The sequence below is a fragment of the Scyliorhinus canicula genome, unplaced genomic scaffold (assembly GCF_902713615.1).
Source record: "Scyliorhinus canicula unplaced genomic scaffold, sScyCan1.1, whole genome shotgun sequence".
NCBI lineage: Eukaryota > Metazoa > Chordata > Chondrichthyes > Carcharhiniformes > Scyliorhinidae > Scyliorhinus > Scyliorhinus canicula.
This window is the reverse complement of record NW_024056034.1, coordinates 4,172-21,792: the sequence shown is the minus strand read 5'-3', so window position 1 is coordinate 21,792 and position 17,621 is coordinate 4,172. Positions and strand designations below refer to the sequence as shown.

The 17,621-nt window shown below is 44.4% G+C and overlaps 1 long non-coding RNA gene across 1 annotated transcript; it reads left to right on the top strand.

Moving 5' to 3' along the window:
- Window positions 1-1,862: 1,862 nt before the first annotated feature.
- On the top strand, window positions 1,863-2,602 carry LOC119961724. The gene is made up of 2 exons (XR_005459730.1): window positions 1,863-1,989; window positions 2,128-2,602. It is a non-coding gene; the product is annotated as an uncharacterized LOC119961724 (long non-coding RNA).
- Window positions 2,603-17,621: the final 15,019 nt, after the last annotated feature.

Sequence of the window (17,621 nt, the reverse complement as noted above, 5' to 3'; positions counted from 1 at the left end):
AGACCGATTCCCCAGAATCCAAATCCAGATGGTGATTGAATTCTCCCTGGGTTTTCACTGTTCTCTCCTGAGGCACCTCCTGGTATTTTTGCATTAGGTCACCTGATGTCAGCTTGCAACTCACAGAAAACACATTTATAAGCAGAAAGTTCAACATATTCTACATCGGTACCAATAATACCCACAACTAGCAAAGCTACAGGCAGCTGATACAAATACACAGACAGATAAAGACAGACACTACACATACATGCACACAGACCCACAAACACACACACGCTCACACGTAGACACAAACACACACATGGACACACACATAGAAACACATGCATAAACATACACCCAGGCACAACGAACCACACATATTGTGACACAAAACACACGCAAACGTGCGCAAAAATTCACAAACATGCACATAAACACAAACACGCCCACATTTATACAGAGACAGGCACACGTCCACATCCACACATACACACACTAACCCACACACACAAGCGGCTACACAAATGTACACAAACAGACACATGTCCACACAGATACACAAACATATAAAACCAGACAAGCAGACTGTCAGAAGAATATTAAACACAAATGTAACCAATAACATGTAGATTAGCAGAATTTCACGATGACAGAAATATTTCCATTCAGAGACAATAATCCACAGTAACACACTTATGGACACACGTAGACACATATTAGCAGACTCGTACACACGCTAACACGAACACATATGAATACACATAGAATCATCAATACACATCAATAGATAGTTATAAACAGCCATCAACGCATAAATAGCACCGCTGCCTCACAGCGCCATAAACCCGGGTTCAATTCCAGGCTTGAGTGATTGTCTGTGTGGAGTTTCCACGTTCTCCAGTGTCTGTTCCTGTTTCTTCCGGGGGCTCCGGTTACCTCCCACAGTCCAAAGATGTGCAGGTTCGGTGGATTGGCCAGGCTATATTACCCCTTAGTGCCCACAACGTTAGGTGGGGATACGATGTTCTGGGGACAGGGCAGGGGCATGCGTCCAGGCAGAGTGCTCTTTCCGAGGGTCGGTGCAGACTCAATGGGCCGAATAGCCTCGTTCGGCACAGTCGGGATGATCCGATGATGATTCTATGATGAAATACACGTATCAACAAACACACACACACACAAACGTACTTATCCAGACACAAACATTAAGACACTGACATGCATGTTGAACGTATAAAGACACATTAACACTTTTATTACTGGGCAGGGAAGTATAAACTTATTTTAACACAGGCATTAATATATAAACATAGATTTCAACACACAAACGCACACAATAAAACACTCATAAATACACATTGACTTAAGATAAATTTACATACAGGCTCTGACACACAAATACACAGATCAATACTCATTGACACACGAACACACACAATGACACTTATAAAGACATCGGGACACACAAATGAAGAGTAAAGAAACACGAATTTCGCATCTACACAGACACAAAAGCGAAAGAACAAACACAGACGTCAGGCAAGGGCGGCACGGTGACGCAATGGTTAGCACTGCTGCCTCACGATCCCGTTCCTGGGTCTGTGTCCCTGTGGAGTTTCTCCGTGACCCGTGGGTCTCACCCCGACAACCCAATGATGTGCAGGGTAGGTGGATTGGCCAGGCTAACTTGCCCCTTAATTGGAAGAAAAAAGTTACAGAGATCGATTTCCGAGTGTCATGAACTCAACAGTAGATATGCAATGACAAATATATTAAAGAATGAATTAGCAGCGGGAGAAAATGAAACGAGAATATTAAAAACAAAATGTGTATTAACAAACAATCTGATTGTATTTATTGGGCTCTATCCCCGTAGATACCACAGACCACACCTGGACTGAAGGCTATGAGGATGATAACGGGAACATCTGGACAACCGCTTCCACATTCATCACCCTGTTCTTCCTGAGCATTTCCTACAGCGCTGCAGTCACTCTGGTGAAGGTGAGAAGATCCAATCCACTCACACTTCAAACTGACAGAAGGCGTTTAAAAACACTAAATGTTTGATTGATTAAAAACTCTAACATCAATGTCCCAGATCATAAACATCTGCTTCATCATTTTCTCTCTCTTTTACAGATCAAGTGATGGGTTGACGTTCGGACGCTGTAGATTTTCCCCAGCTGTTTATTATGATCTGTGTGTGACAGAAATACAATATCTCCTCTTGGTGTCTCTAACAGTAAAATTCTCTCAGTTTATTATTCTGCATCTGTAACTGAGACAATCATGGACAGTATTTCTGCTTTTCAGTTTAAAATGTACGAGATAATTTTGGCTGTAATGTATTTGTAGCTAGTAATTTCTTTCAATGTCATGTCGAAATAAGTAACTTGTCTCGTACCTTATTTACAACTGCTGCCTTCCCTTCATGTTGAGCTCCTGTTCTCTCTTGTGTCTGTTACAGTTGTACATACATTTGGCAGCTCAGAGGGCATGTGTCCTGTTCTCAGTGTGACCCTCAATCGTTATGTTCCGTTTTGTAAACAAAATAAACTTTTGTGTAATATTATCGCTGAAATTTTAATAAACATTGAATGAAAAATGAAGAAAATAAGACTAATCTGAACTCCTTTCTCTAAGGTCCATCGGAACTGATCCTTTTCCCCGATTATACAGTTTTCTCCCCTTTCCCAGACAGATATTTCTCACCAGGCCTGTCTGGGATGTGTCTGAACTCACGGTCCCTCAGTGAAAGAGCCACTGCGCCACCAAGCGGCCCATCCGGGTAAAGCCAACTTCATCTCTGCCTATTTAGGTAAACAACAGAGGCAGAATGATTTCACAGCTGAAGAATTCCACAGATTCACTACCCTCTGATGGAAGAATGTCTCCTCATCGCTATCCTAAATCTGAGATCCCTTACTCTTAGATTATGCCCTCTGGTCCTAGACTCTCCCACAAGAGGAAACAAGATGATTTTTCAGCCTGTGTAACTGGTTAAAGCTCTTTCCACAGTCAGTTCACTGGAACACTGTGGATCTCGGGGCTTTTCCAGTCACACTGATGTTTGAAATCCCTTCCCACAGTCAGAACAGACAAGCACATTGACAGTTTGTGATATTTAGATCCTAATGAATTGAGTGACTGCCAGATCTTGATGTTGTATTTGGTTCCAGTTGCCCAGCTGCCTATCCTCCCGTTCTAATGCCTGAAATAGAAGTTTACAAAAATGATCACTGTAAGAATGTGGTAGAAATTCACAACAGATCATTCTAGTTTCTATCGAACCTTCTTTCCCCTCTTGCTTTCCCCAAGCATGTGGTTCAGTCAAAATAAAAGACCAAAATCAGCTAGAAGTCCCAACAAAAGTGCAGCGAACCTTCCTAACTGAACCAGAATATTGTTCCCAGTGTCTCTGAAACACTCTGTCCGCTGAGGTATCCACTGGGTGTGGAAGGTGTCAAGCATTCCGGTGGATACCACATGCTGCCTCTGCAAGGCAACTGTGAAGAGAAAAGACCACGGAACAGAAGTCAGCCTCCCGAGTAACCACTAACACAACTCCTTAATAACCATAATCTTTACTGTCACAAGTAGGCTTATATTAACACTGAAATGAAGTTACTGTGACAAATATTTAGTTAAACACGGACCTGAATAAGGAAACTTTGCAGCCACCTGTGAAGTTTAAGTGTTTCGTTGTGTCAGGATGAACCAGCATTTGAGGAGAATGAACTTGAATTGATACAAAGATAAGCATGAGTAAGCATCGTAAACTGCTATTGCATCGGGGTGTTCTGGATCTCAGAGTTTTAACCCTGTAGTTAATTGTCAGAGATGTAGTATAATAAACCCTGCACAAAGCAAATGTGTGTGTGAGAAGCATCTGAAGCACCAGGAACCAGCTGGACCAACAGAGCTGAATGTCTCCCAATGCAGCCACAGGACTGAACTTATTCCAGCTTCCAAGCCCACCTCAGACCCAACCTCCTGGCTTTTCATCTACAAGAACGTTTGAGGACTTTGGGTCTGTACTCGTTGGGATTTAGAAGGGTGAGAGGGGATCTTATTGAAACTTACAAGATACTGCGAGGCCTGGATAGAGTGGACATGGAGATGATGTTTCCACTTGCAGCAAAAAATAGAACCAGAGGACACCATCTCATACCAAAGGGACGATCATTTGAAACAGATGAGGAAGAATTTCTTCAGCCAGAGGGTGGTGAATCTGTGGAACACTTTCCCGCAGAAGGCTGTGGAGGCCAATTCACTGAGTGTCTTTAAGACAGAGATAGATAGGTTCTTTATTAATAAGGGGATCACGGGTTATGGGGAGAAGGCAGGGGAATGGGGATGAAACAATATAAACCATGATTGAATGGCGGAGCAGACTCGATGGGCCAAATTGCCTAATTCTGCTCCTATGTCTTATGTCTTATAAGAAGCTTCAGAAACTCATGAGAATTATTTGTTTTTAAAAACGCTTCACTCCAACGAAAGAATCAGCTCAATAAGAAGACATCAGACCTGCAGCGATATAAAGATTGCAGTCTACATTCCATTTTCATCATCACAGCTTCAACTTGATCTGTATCTAATTTCGGTATATGTCAGTGAGTGAAAGAACCGAGAGACTTAGATGCTTAAACATCCAGGGAAAGATTGTGATAATAAATAACCTTTATTCCTTTAAAAATCACCAGTAAGCCTGCTGCTGAACTGTATTTTAAATAAAGAAATATCATGCTGAGGGTCAGAAAATATCACACAAACATCCTGATAATGGACGGGAAAGGACCACGAAATGTAATCAACCGTTGTATAACCCCCTTCAGGTAGCTATATAGAGGCTGCAGCCTCTCACACTGAATGTCTACGTGATCCATAGACACCTCCAGGCTACAAACATCAGCTGCAGCCTGGGAGTGGGTGAAAGATCTTAAAAACCTGTTGTCAGGAATATTCCCCGGGCACTAGGACCCGGATGGGAAGAGAAACCTACAGGTCCCGCCCACCAGCTGTTGCATAACCAAGACGCCAGCGCATGCGCTCTTTTTCCCCGGTGAATCAAGATGGCGGTTGTGAAGCAGGGCCTGGTTCCGGGAGAGAGAGCTGACCGGCGGTGATGCGACCTGAGGATCACCACACCTCAGGCAAGGGGCCAGGTTGGGAAGGCGGTGCCTTCAGGAATAACTGGGAAGGTGATATTTGGTCAGTTGCTGCAGTCTGTGTAGTGAAGGTGCTGTCACAGTGGTGTGAGGTAAGGAAGTACAGGATTATCACCCAGCAATGATGAATTAAGGGGAATGTAAATCCAGCTCAGGCTGCTTTCAGATTGGAAAGGGAGCTAAGGTGTGTCCTTAGAGCTGGTGAATGTTGTGGCTTTGGCAGTTTCTCTGTAAAGTCCTTCTCATTCATTCCCTCTCTTTACAGCACAGATAGAGGCCCTTTGGCCCATTCATAATAATCTTTAATATTAGTGTCACAAGTAGGCTTAAATTAACACTGCAATGAAATTGCTGTGAAAATCCTCCACACGCCTGTTCAGGTACGCAGAGGAAGAATTCAAAATGTCCAATTCATCTAACAAGCTCATCTTTCCGGACTTGTTGGAGGAAATCGGAGCACCTGGAGGAAACCCACGCTGACATGGGGAGAACGTGCAGACTCCAAAGCCGGGAATCGAACCCAAGTCCCTGATGCTGTGAAGCAACAGTGCTAACCACTATGCTACCGTGCTGCCCAGAAGATTATTAGATTACTAATTCTGGATGAATTGTGTCCCAGGATGCTGTGGGAGGTGAGGGAGAGATTGCAGTGGCTCTTACCCAAAGTTTTAACCATAAATTCGGCCCGTGATCCGTAGAATTTAGAAGGTTAAGGTGTGATCTGATTGAAGTATTTAAGATATTAACACGGAAAGACAGGGTAGATAAAGATAAACTATTTCCACTGGTTGGAGATTCCAATAGTAGGGATCATTGTCTAAAAATTAGGGCTTGACCGTTCAGGAGAGATGTTCGGAAGAACTTCTTCACACACAGGGTGGGAGAGATTTGAAACTCTTTCCCACAAACAGCAGGTGAAGTTGCATCAGTTGTTAAGTTTAAATCTGAGGTAGAGTTTTGTTAAGCAAAGATATTAATGGATATGGAGTTAGATCACAGATCAGCCATGATCTCACTAAATGGCAGGACAGACTTGAGGTGCTGAATGGCCTACTCCTGTCCCTATGTGTATTTCTGTAATTCTGAAATACAGACAATAATATGATAGGGGCAGCACGGTGGCGCAGTGGGGTTAGACTTGCAGCCTCATGGCGCCGAGGACCCAGGTTCGATCCCGGCTCAGGGTCACTGTCCGTGTGGAGTTTGCACATTCTCCCTATGTCTGCGTGGGTTTCGGCCCCACAACCCAAAAATGTGCAGGCTAAGTGGATTAGCCACACTAGATTGCCCCTTAATTGGAAAAAAAATGAATTGGGTACACCAAATTAAAAAAAATAGTATACCATGACAGGGAAAGAGTTCGGATTAGAACCTGAGTTAGTCCGAGCTGCAAACCATCCCTCCAGATCCTGGCCCTTCATGGATTTAATGAAGGCCAAGGCGATAGTTGGATTATTGAAAGACTTGACGGAGTTGTTGGAGACCATTTTTGGGGTCTCAGGATAAAGCCTGACGTAATTTACGACCCACAGGCTTGAGCTGCCTTTGAACTTCATCGAAGCCTCGACACTTTGTTTGTGTTGCTGCCGAAAGTCCTAAATCCTCCCTCTCTTCTGGAGCCAGACGCCACCTCACCGTACCCTCTCCAGGACATTCTGGCGATCTTTCCAGTTGTGGAAGTGAATGATTATAGGCCTGGGATGAAAACTATCCCTCGGCCTCAGAGACAGGATACGATACATCCTTTCTAATTTGAAACACCCAGGCTTCACATCCAGCTTGAGAAAACGTGGCTTCCGGGCCTCGAAGAACTAACGGGAGCCTTACCATCCACACCTTCTGACAGGCCGTCAACTCGGATGTTCTTTCTCCGACACTCGGTTCTCCAAATCCTCTAGGACCTCCGCCAGGCACGCGGCTGGTTTTCAAAGGATTGAATTGTTGCCTCCGTCGAGGAGGCATCTTGCTGAATGTTCAGGTTCTCTCCTCCGGATCATCGAGCCTCTTCCTGGTGTTTTGCAGCTGGGCCTCATGAGCTCACAGATATTGAGTCAGCACACTCCGTCTCTGGTCAGTAACACGGATAATGTCGGCAGTCATCATTTTTGCCACCTCTTGAGAGAGCCCCAGAGAGCACGGGATCGTGAGACCTCCTGGAGGGTCAGGCCGCATTGTTGAAAAGGCGGCTTCATTCCCGCTGAATCCACCTGTGCTGTTTTATCAGCGCATTTCTTCACTTTTTACAGCATAATCCTTCCAGACCGAACCCTGAAGTCTTCCAGGGACATGATAACAAATATTAATTCAAGGATTAGGTAGATGAGTGCCAGGCAATCAGGATAAGTGACAGATCATAGGTCAGTGGCACCAGAACCTGCGGAAAACAAGCTAATCCCATTCCGGTGGGAGGGATTTCTTCACTCGAGGATGTGGTGAAGCTTTGGAATTCTCTACCTCTGAGGATTCTGCAGCTTCAGTCGTCAAGTATGTTCAAGACACAGATTGACAAGTTTCTGGATATTGAAGATGTCGAGGGATATGGGGATAGTGTGGGAAAACGGTGCTGAGGTAGATCGGCTAAGGATCCCATTGAATGGTTCAGCTTCAATGGGCCGAATGGCCGACTGCAACTCATATTTGGTATGATCTCCTGGACAGGAAGCTGTGAGTTTGGATCTGTTAATCAACATGAATCAGCACCTTCAGGAGAATTGGGAGGGTGAATATTAGATAGAGCAGAGTGAGAATGGAGGGAGATTGTGTGGGATGGAGATTTACAGCTCTCAGGGAATAAGAGAGAGGAAACAATGTGACATAGAAACTAGCATTGTCTGTTCTGAGTTTCAATCCTGTACTGACAGTGATGAATTTTGTAAATTGTTTCTTCCAGGATATTAGACAAGGAGGAATTACAGCTAGAAATCTCAAATGTTACGTCCCGATCTGACAGCCACTCCCTTCCTTGAAACCTGAATACCATCGGGCTTTCAATCTAGAAGGAGAAATGTTTACCCGAACTGTTAGCTAAAGATGTCAACCATCAGTGTGACTGGAAAAGCACCGAGACCCACACAACACACACCCGAGTGAGAGAGTTCCAGTGAACTGACTGTGGAAAGAGCTTTAACCAGTTACACAGCCTGAAAAACATAACATTCAGAGTGAGGAGAGACCGTACCCGTGTTGTGGATGAGGCTTCAACTGATTGTCCAACCTGGAGAGACGTGAGGAGACCCAAAACATGGAGAAACCGTGGAAATGTGGGGATTGTGGGAAGGGATTCAGAGTCCCATCTCAGCTGGAAATTCATCAACGCAGTCACACCGGGGAGAGGCCGTTCTCCTGCTCCCAGTGTGGGAAGGGATTTACTCAGTTCTCCAGTCTGCAGACACACCAGCGAGTTCACACTGGGGAGAGGCCATTCACCTGCTCAAAGTGTGGGAAGGGATTTATTCGGTTATCCACCCTGCAGACACATCAGCGAATTCACACTGGGGAGAAGCCATTCACCTGCTCCCAGTGTGGGAAGGGATTTACTCAATTATATCACCTGCAGAGACACCTGCGAGTTCACACTGGGGAGAGGCCATTCACCTGTCCCCAGTGTGGGAAAGGATTTACTCGAGTATTCAACCTGCAGTCACACCAGCGAGTTCACACTGGGGAGAGGCCGTTCACCTGCTCTCAATGTGGGAAAGGATTTGCTGAAGTATCCAACCTGCGGAGACACCAGCGAGTTCACACTGGGGAGAGGCCATTCACCTGCTCTCAGTGTGGGCAAGGATTTACTCAATTATCTTACCTGCGGACACACCAGCGAGTTCAGACTGGGGAGAGGCCATTCACCTGCTCTCGGTGTGGGAAGGGATTCACTCGGTTATCTCACCTGCAGTCACACCAGCGAGTTCACACTGGGGAGAGGCCATTGATCTGCTCTCTGTGTGGGAAAGGATTTACTCGTTTATTCACCCTGCGGAGACACCAGCGAGTTCATACTGGGGAGACGCCATCCACCTCTCCATGTGAGACAGGATTACATGTTTCATCGTACCTCCTGTGACACCAACAATTTCACAATCGATTACAGGGGTTGGATTCTGCTGTTATTGTTTCTGCTCTACAGCTAGGACTGCATTTTGTTCATTCTGACAGGTGGTCAGTGGGGATGGTTGGAAGGTCTCTTTCTGCTGTACTGGCTGGTCTCACCACTTTGCCTCCAGTGGGCTGATGCTCTTTGAGCCTTGTTGCTAATACCTGGCTTCAAATTGCACAAGGATCACAGAGTGAAAGGGTGTTTGGAAGTTTGAAGATAGTTTGTTTCCATTTCTGTTTGGAACCCCCCAAAGCATGCCATGTTGCCATGGAGATGGGCCCTGGTGGTTACATGGTTCTTTTGTATAATTTACCTGGATGTTCCTCACAGAAGAAAACTATCAGGGTATGAGGGGCAAGTTGTCTGAGGTGGACTGGGAAACTGATTGGTACGGGGAATACCTAATATTTAAGGAATTATTACATATTTATCAGGGGGTCGGTTAGCTCAGTTGGCCGGACGGCTGGTTCGTGATGCAGAGCAAAGCCAACAGTGAGGATTCAACTCCCATATTGGCTGAGTTGATTCATGAATAAACTTCTCAACCAGGCCCCTCGCCTGTGATGTGCTGACCATCGGGTTAAATCACCTCCAGTCAGCTCTCTCTCTGTCAATGGCGAGAGCAGCCTATGGTCCTCTGGGAATTTTGTGACTTTTATTTCACATATATACAACAAATATAGATTCCTTTAAAGAATAAAAATCCAACAGGAAAAGTGATGCAACCGTGGCTAACAAGAAAAGTTAAAGATTCCATGAGATCCATTAGAATTCAGCAAAGGAGGACCAAGAAACTTGAGAGCAAACTGGTGAAAAACATAAAAACCGACTGGAAAAGCTTCGACAGGAATGTGAAAAGGAAAAGATTAGCAAAGACCAATGTGGGTCCATTCCAGGCAGAGAGAGGAGAGTTTATAATGGGGAGTAAGGAAATGGCAGAGAAACTGAACAATGTGTGTCTGTCTTTACGGAGGAAGATGCAAAAATTTCCCCCAAACCCGAGAGACCCAAGGGGCTCATGAGCACAAGGAACAGTAAGAGATGAGAATTAGTGAAAAAGTAGTACTGGAGAAATTAATGGGGTTGGAAGTGAATAAATACCCAAAAGCTGATGAATAACATCCCAGAGTGTTGAACAAGGTGGCTGTAGAGATCTCTATTCCTCATTCTAAATTCTCCTGACTCTATCTGTAACGGACAAACGTTTCCTTTTTACGTACCTATAGAAACCTTTACCACCGTCCATTTTTATGTAGTTTGCTGGTTCACATTCATATTCTATTCTCCCTCGCTTTCTCGGTGTCTTGGTCCTTTGCTCTATTATAAAATCGTCCCAATCCTCAGGTTTATTCCTATTTCTGATAATATTATCGGCCTTTTCTTTCAATCTTTTACAAAACTTCACTCCTAGGGGCTGGTTTAGCTCACTGAGCTAATTCGCTGGCTTTTAAAGCAGGCCAGCAGCACGGTTCGATTCCCGTACCAGCCTCCCCGGACAGGCGCCGGAATGTGGCGACTAGGGGCTTTTCACAGTAACTTCATTGCAGCCTACTCGTGACAATAAGCGATTTTCATTTCATTTCCCTCTGGTAGTCACGGTTCTCTGACCTTTTGGGGTTCTTGTGCCTTGAAGGAATGTAAACTGTGTAATAATTATTGAAAGTCTATCCATTGCCTGTGGACTGTCACACATTTTAATTTACTTACCCCAATCCACCTCAGCTAATTTATCCCTTCTACGTTCATAATTTCCTTCAAACTTAATACCCTAGCTTCGGATTGGAATACCTCAGATTCAATATTCTGGTCACTCATCCCTAAAGGTTGTTTTACAGCGCGATTATCAATTAGCCCTTGATCATTGCATAATATTAGATCTGCAAGAGCCTGTTCTCTAGTCGGTTCCTCAACATACTGCTGTAGAAAACTGTCCCTAACACACCCAGAAACGTGTCCTCCACAGCATCTGTGCCCATTAGGTTAACCCAGTCTATATGCAGATTGAAGTCACCCATTACTGTTTTACCCATGCTACATACTTCTCTAATCTCCGATTAATACCATGTCCCACACAACCCCTACTGTTTGGTGGCCTATAACAGCTCTTACCAATGTTTCCTGCCCCATGCTGTTTCTTGTCTCCACCCAAACATATTCCACGTTTTGTATTCCTGATCTGAGATCCACCCTCACTAATGTTCTGATGTCGTCCTTTATTATTTATCTGCGCAACACCACCTCCTTTTCCTTTTTGCCTGCATCATCAACAAACTAAGTGAGCATACCTTTGGTACTGTCATCAAAGTCATTGATATAAATTGTAAAACGTTGAGGCTTCAGCACTGATCCCTGTGACACATCACTCATTACATCTTGCCAACCAGAAAATGGCCTATTTGTGCCTACTCTCGGTTTTCTGGCAGCTGGCTAATCTTTCACTGTGAAAGACAGTTCGGGGATTAAAGGCTGCCTGATTGTGAAAAGAACAGAAGTAAATCCTGGGGAATGACTCATTACTTTGGACTGGTTCTGAGATCATTCAGTTTCGACTTGCAGGGCAGAGTAACTATAATCGTTCAGTTCGAATTTAGATTGCGTAACTGTGGTATGATAGCACAGTGGTTAGCACTGGTGCTTCACAGCGCCAGGGCGTCAGGTTCAATTCCCACTTGAGCCACTGTTGTACAGTGTCTGCATGTTCTCCCCGTGTCTGCGTGGGTTTCCTCCGGATGCTCCGGTTTCCTCCCACAAGTCCCGAAAGGTGTGCTTGTTAGGTGAATTTGGCATCCGGAATTCTCCCTCTGTGTACTCAAACAGGTGCCGGACTGTGGCAACTAGGGGCTTTTCACAATATTTTCATTGCAGTGTTAATGTCAGCCTACTTGTGACAATAATGTAGAAGCCAGGTATTTAAAAGGCCGACTGCAGAAGCCATGTATTTTAAATACACTTAATATAGGTAAAAAGCTGCTTAAAGCATAAATATTAATTCCCAGTTTTAAAATGGAAGAAACATATAATTTCCAAACTCAGTCATGAGTTTGCAACTAACACAGAAGTCTGATAAGGTCATTACATTTTTCCAAGGACAAGGGTTGAATCCATGGCAACGAGGAATAAGAATGAACGATTGCACGATTCTCACGCCGTTTGAGATTAGGGTGAATTACATTCCATGATTATACAAGCTGAAACATTTTAGACTGTGTTGCCTTGTTTTTAATAAATGGACAGTTAAAACATCGAATCAAATATAATATATATATATATATATTTGATTCCAACATTCTCATTGAAACAATCTTATAAAAGACAGTTTGAATTATATTTGCGGAATTATGCCCAGCGTGGCATGACGAGATAACATAAGGTCTCCATTGTTGTAGCAGTGAGGTCAGCATGAGGTCTCCATTGTGGCAATAGGTAGGTCAGCATTAGACCAGTTTTTGCTGGTTTTGATAAAGCACAATATTGCATTCTTTAACATGCAAGCAGGCAACAATTGTAAGTAATGTTACATCATGAAGATGGACAGCTTGCTATCAAATCAAATGTTTTTCAGTCTAACTCAAACCAATTAGGATTATATTGGGGTGTGATCGGATCGCTTAAGACAGATATGAAATAGTATATCCATGGACGATTTGGCCACCATTTAGACAGAAAGAAAAAGAGAGACAGCAAGAGAGAAAGAAAAGGAGAGAAAGAAAGAGAGAGAAAGGAAAAGGGAGAGACAGAAAGACAGAAAAAGAGAGACAGAGAGAGAAGGAAGAGAATTAGAAAAGAGTTCTGTATTCCTATTTCATTTTCATACTTTAACTTCAGCCTTTGACTTTTAAAGTTGTGTTCAGGCTATTGTCTCAGAAGATAATTCCTATGATTCTTTGAAGAAAATCAAATTGTCAAAAACTAACTTTTAAATGATTTTCAAGTTGTAACTAATGAACTCCAAATAAAACAATTCTTATTTGCACCTGACAAGGTTTTAACTTGAATTTCTACTGAGTTTCAGCAATGTACAAGAACAACCGGTAACCCTGAATTGAATAAACTTCGTAATCCTAAAATCCTTCAGATAATAAATATTATTATTAAAAAAGAGCAAACTTCTATGTGTAGGTTAAAGTACCTTTTAGTTTGTTTGCTGCATTAAAAGTCATAACACGTGAAGTCCCGCCATGTGATTATTTAATTTGTTGACTGGGAATTCAATTTTTAAAAAATAATTTGCTAACCTTTATGGAGGTCCTAATCCACAAATTCTGACTTCCCTCGTGCACCTGTCTGTCTCTATTGTTCGTGTCACTGACAGCCAGGTGATGGAGCTGAGGGGTGAATTTAGCTGAGAGTAAAGGAACCTGTGCACGAATAGAGAGGGGAAGATGCTGGAGGCCTGACTGGGAAATGGATCTCCAACTAATCAGGGGTGGGGGGTTTTCGCGACCACAGTTTACATATAGAAAATCCCGGAGTGCCCCTCGGGGAAGTGTGTGTAAAGGCCACAATGTTACAGAAATTCAAGTAAACAGGTTGCAAGGAGAAAGAATATAATGGAAATGTTTGCACCGAGCAAGAGAAAACTCTAAGGATACAAAAGGAAGAACCTTATTGATTGTCATGATGAGGAATGTAGACAGAGGGAGGCAACGCAGCGAAGATCTGAATAACTTTAATAAACATTATTCAACAGTAATGTCACTTACACACATTAAAACAAAGGACCTACAATACAAACAGGTTCTCAGAGGTCAGACTGAGGATAAGATTGGACATGAAGAGATAAATAATCCGAAAGGACAGACAATGTATATTCTCGACACTGAGCCAGAGGGTCAGGAGATGGACTAAATACAAAGACATTCTTAAGTTTTTAAGGAAGAGATGAGATATTCAGTTATAAACCATGAGAAACGCGGTGACCATATCACACAGACTGACTAAAGAGCATGACATCATTTACCAGATGAAATAATGGGTTCATGTGTTCCACTTTGATAAATAAATAACCAGAGTATGCTGACAAGTTAAGAACACGTTACTAAAGTCAGAAAGGACCAATATAAAATCTCGGTGTTCTACCTTTGAGCAGATTGATCAGATTAGAATAACGTGCTCACTGATCTTTCTGATGAGACCTCCCGTCAGTATCCAGTAATCTCACGGTCTCTGTCTGGAATGGGTTATGTGATAGAAATAAAAACATTAAACCAATGTCTCATTGTTTCTTAGTTTCCGAGCTCGTATTAAGTGATATGGATAATTTGGTAAAAACACATGGTATATTTAGTTTTTCGGGAGCAACACTGTAACAATTTGAAATGAAATCCAGGATCTCTGATCAATATGAATTCCATTATCAGAAACTGTGTTTCCAGGCAGCGCACACACACCCTCTGTGCAGTGTGAACTCACTGAGGAGTCAAAGGTTTAAACGACTGAGTGAATCCCTTCCCACTCAGAGCAGTGAACAGTCTCAGCCTAGTGTGAACTTTCATCAGGTCAGTTGAAACATTTCCACACATGGAGAAAGTGAATGACTGTCCAACAGCAGACTGTGTGACTGAGTGAATCCCTACACACACACACAGGGCAAGTGAATGACTGTCGAACAGCAGACTGCGTGACTGAGTGAATCCCTAGACACACACACAGGGCAAGTGAATGACTGTCGAACAGCGGACTGTGTGACTGAGTGAATCCCTACACACACACAGACAGGGCAAGTAAATGACTGTCGAACAGCTGACTGAGTGAATCCCTACACACACACAGACAGGGCAAGTAAATGACTGTCGAACAGCGGACTGTGTGACTGAGTGAATCCCTACACACACACACAGGACAAGTGAATGACTGTCGAACAGCAGACTGTGTGACTGAGTGAATCCCTACACACACACACAGGACAAGTGAATGACTGTCGAACAGCAGACTGTGTGACTGAGTGAATCCCGACACACACAGCAAGTGAATGACTGTCAAACAGCAGACTTTGTGACAGTGAATCCCTACACACACACACACAGAGCAAGTGAATGACTGTCCAACAGCAGACTGTGTGACAGTGAATCCCTACACACACACACAGAGCAAGTGAATGACTGTCCAACAGCAGACTGTGTGACTGTGATAATCCCTACACACACACACACACACACAGAGCAGATGGTTGGCCTCTCCCCAGTATGAATACACTGCTGTCTCAGAAGGGTGTATGTCTAATTGACTCTCCTCCCACACTCGGAGCATGGGATGGCCTCTTCCCAGAGTGAGTGCAATGGTGAACTGTGAGGTGAGATGTTTGCCTGAATCCAGTCCCACAGTGAGAGCGCCTGAACTTACTCACATCGGTCAACACGTCAATGGGAGATAAAGTTCCTCAGAAAGTTTACAGCACTTCCCGCAGTCTGGGCATTTAATAGGTTACTCATCAGTGTGAACTGGCTGATGTCTCACCAGGTTGGACAAGTGAGCAAATCCCATCGTATACTTGGAACAGGTGAATGGCCTCTCCCCAGTGTGAAGTTGCTGGTGGATCAGAAGGTAGGATGAATGAGTGAATTGTTTTCCACACAGAACAACTGACTGGTTTCTCCCCAGTGTGAACTCGCTGATGTATCCACAGTTGGAATGACTGAATAAATCCCTTCCCACACTCAGAGCAAGAGAACGGCCTCTCCCCAGTGTGAATGCACCGATGTATCCGCAGTTGGGATGACTGACTAAACCTCCTACCACATTCAGAGCAGGTGAATGGCCTCTGCCCAGTCTGAATTCTCTGGTGTCTGAAGGCAGGATGCGATACTGAATCCTTTCCCACATTCAGAGCAGGTGAATGGCCTCTGCCCAGTCTGAATTCTCTGGTGTCTGAAGGCAGGATGCGATACTGAATCCTTTCCCACATTCAGAGCAGGTGAATGGACTCTCGGCAGTGTGACTGTGATGTACAGTGAGGTCAGATGAATGCCTAAACCTACTGTCACAGTGAGAGCACTTGAACCATCTCTCAGCAGTGTGAACAAGTTGGTGGGATATCAGGGCTCCAGTGGGCAGCACGGTAGCATAATGGCTACCACTACGGCTTCACAGCACCAGGATCCCAGGTTCGATTCCCAGCTTGGGTCACTGTGCGCAGTTTGCACGTTCTCCCCATGTCTGCGTGGGTTTCCTCCGGGTGCTCCGGTTTCCGCCCACAAGTCCTATTAGGTACTTTGGACAGTCTGAATTCTCCCTCATTATGCCCGACCAGGCGCTGGAATGTAGCGACTACGGGCTTTTCACAGTAACTTCATTGCAGTGTTAATGTAAGCCCACTTGTGACAATAAAGGTTATGTAAAAATTCCCACAATCTGGACATTTAAAAGGGCTCATCAGTGTGAACCTTCTGGTGTGTCAGTAAGTGTGATGAACAAGTGAATCCCTTCCCACACTCAGAGCAGGTGAACAGCCTCTCTCAGTGTGAGTGCCCTGATGTACAGTGAGGTCAGATGATCGTTTGAACCCAGTCCCAATGGGAGAGCAGCTGAATGGTCCTTCATCAGTGTGAATATGTTGACGGAACTTCAGTTCCCAGGAGCTTCGACAGCACTTCTCACAGTCCAGGCATTTAACGGTCTCTCATCAGTGTGAATCCGCTGGTGTCTCAGCAGGTTGGATGACTGAGTGAATCCTTTCCCACAATGAGGGCAGGTGAATGGCTTCTCTCTGGTGTGAATTCGCTGGTGAACCAGCATAGCTGATGCACAAGTGAACCCCTTCCCACACTTGGAGCAAGTGAATGGCTTCTCCCCAGTGTGAATGCGTTGGTGTGTCCGCAGTTGGGATGGGGTAATAAATCCTTTCATACAGTTAGAGCAGGTGAATGGTCTCTCCCCGGTGTGAACTCGCTGGTGTTGAGTGAGGTTAAATGATCGCCTGAACCCAGTCCCGCAGTGAGAGCATCTGAACGGTTTCTCGTCAGTGTGAACACGTTGATGGGACTTGAGATCCCCAGAACTTTTATAGCACTTCCCGCAGTCTGGGCATTGGAACGGCCTCTCATCAGTGTGAATCCGCTGGTGTCTCAGCAGGTTGGATGACTGAATGAATCCTTTCCCACACTGAGAGCAGGTGAACGGTCTCTCCCCAGTGTGACTGCGCTGATGTTTTAACAGGTCAGATGATTGTCTGAATCCTCGTCCACACACAGAACACGTGAACGGTTTCTCCTCACTGTGAACGGTGCTTTTCTCTTCCATGTTCAAAATCTGATGATATTCAGGTGATGATAAATTGGCGACTTTGCCAATGTCCTGTGAAACTGATTTAACACAGAAAAAAGGGAGTGAAAGAGAACCCACATAAACACAAAGAGAGAGAGCGACGTGGA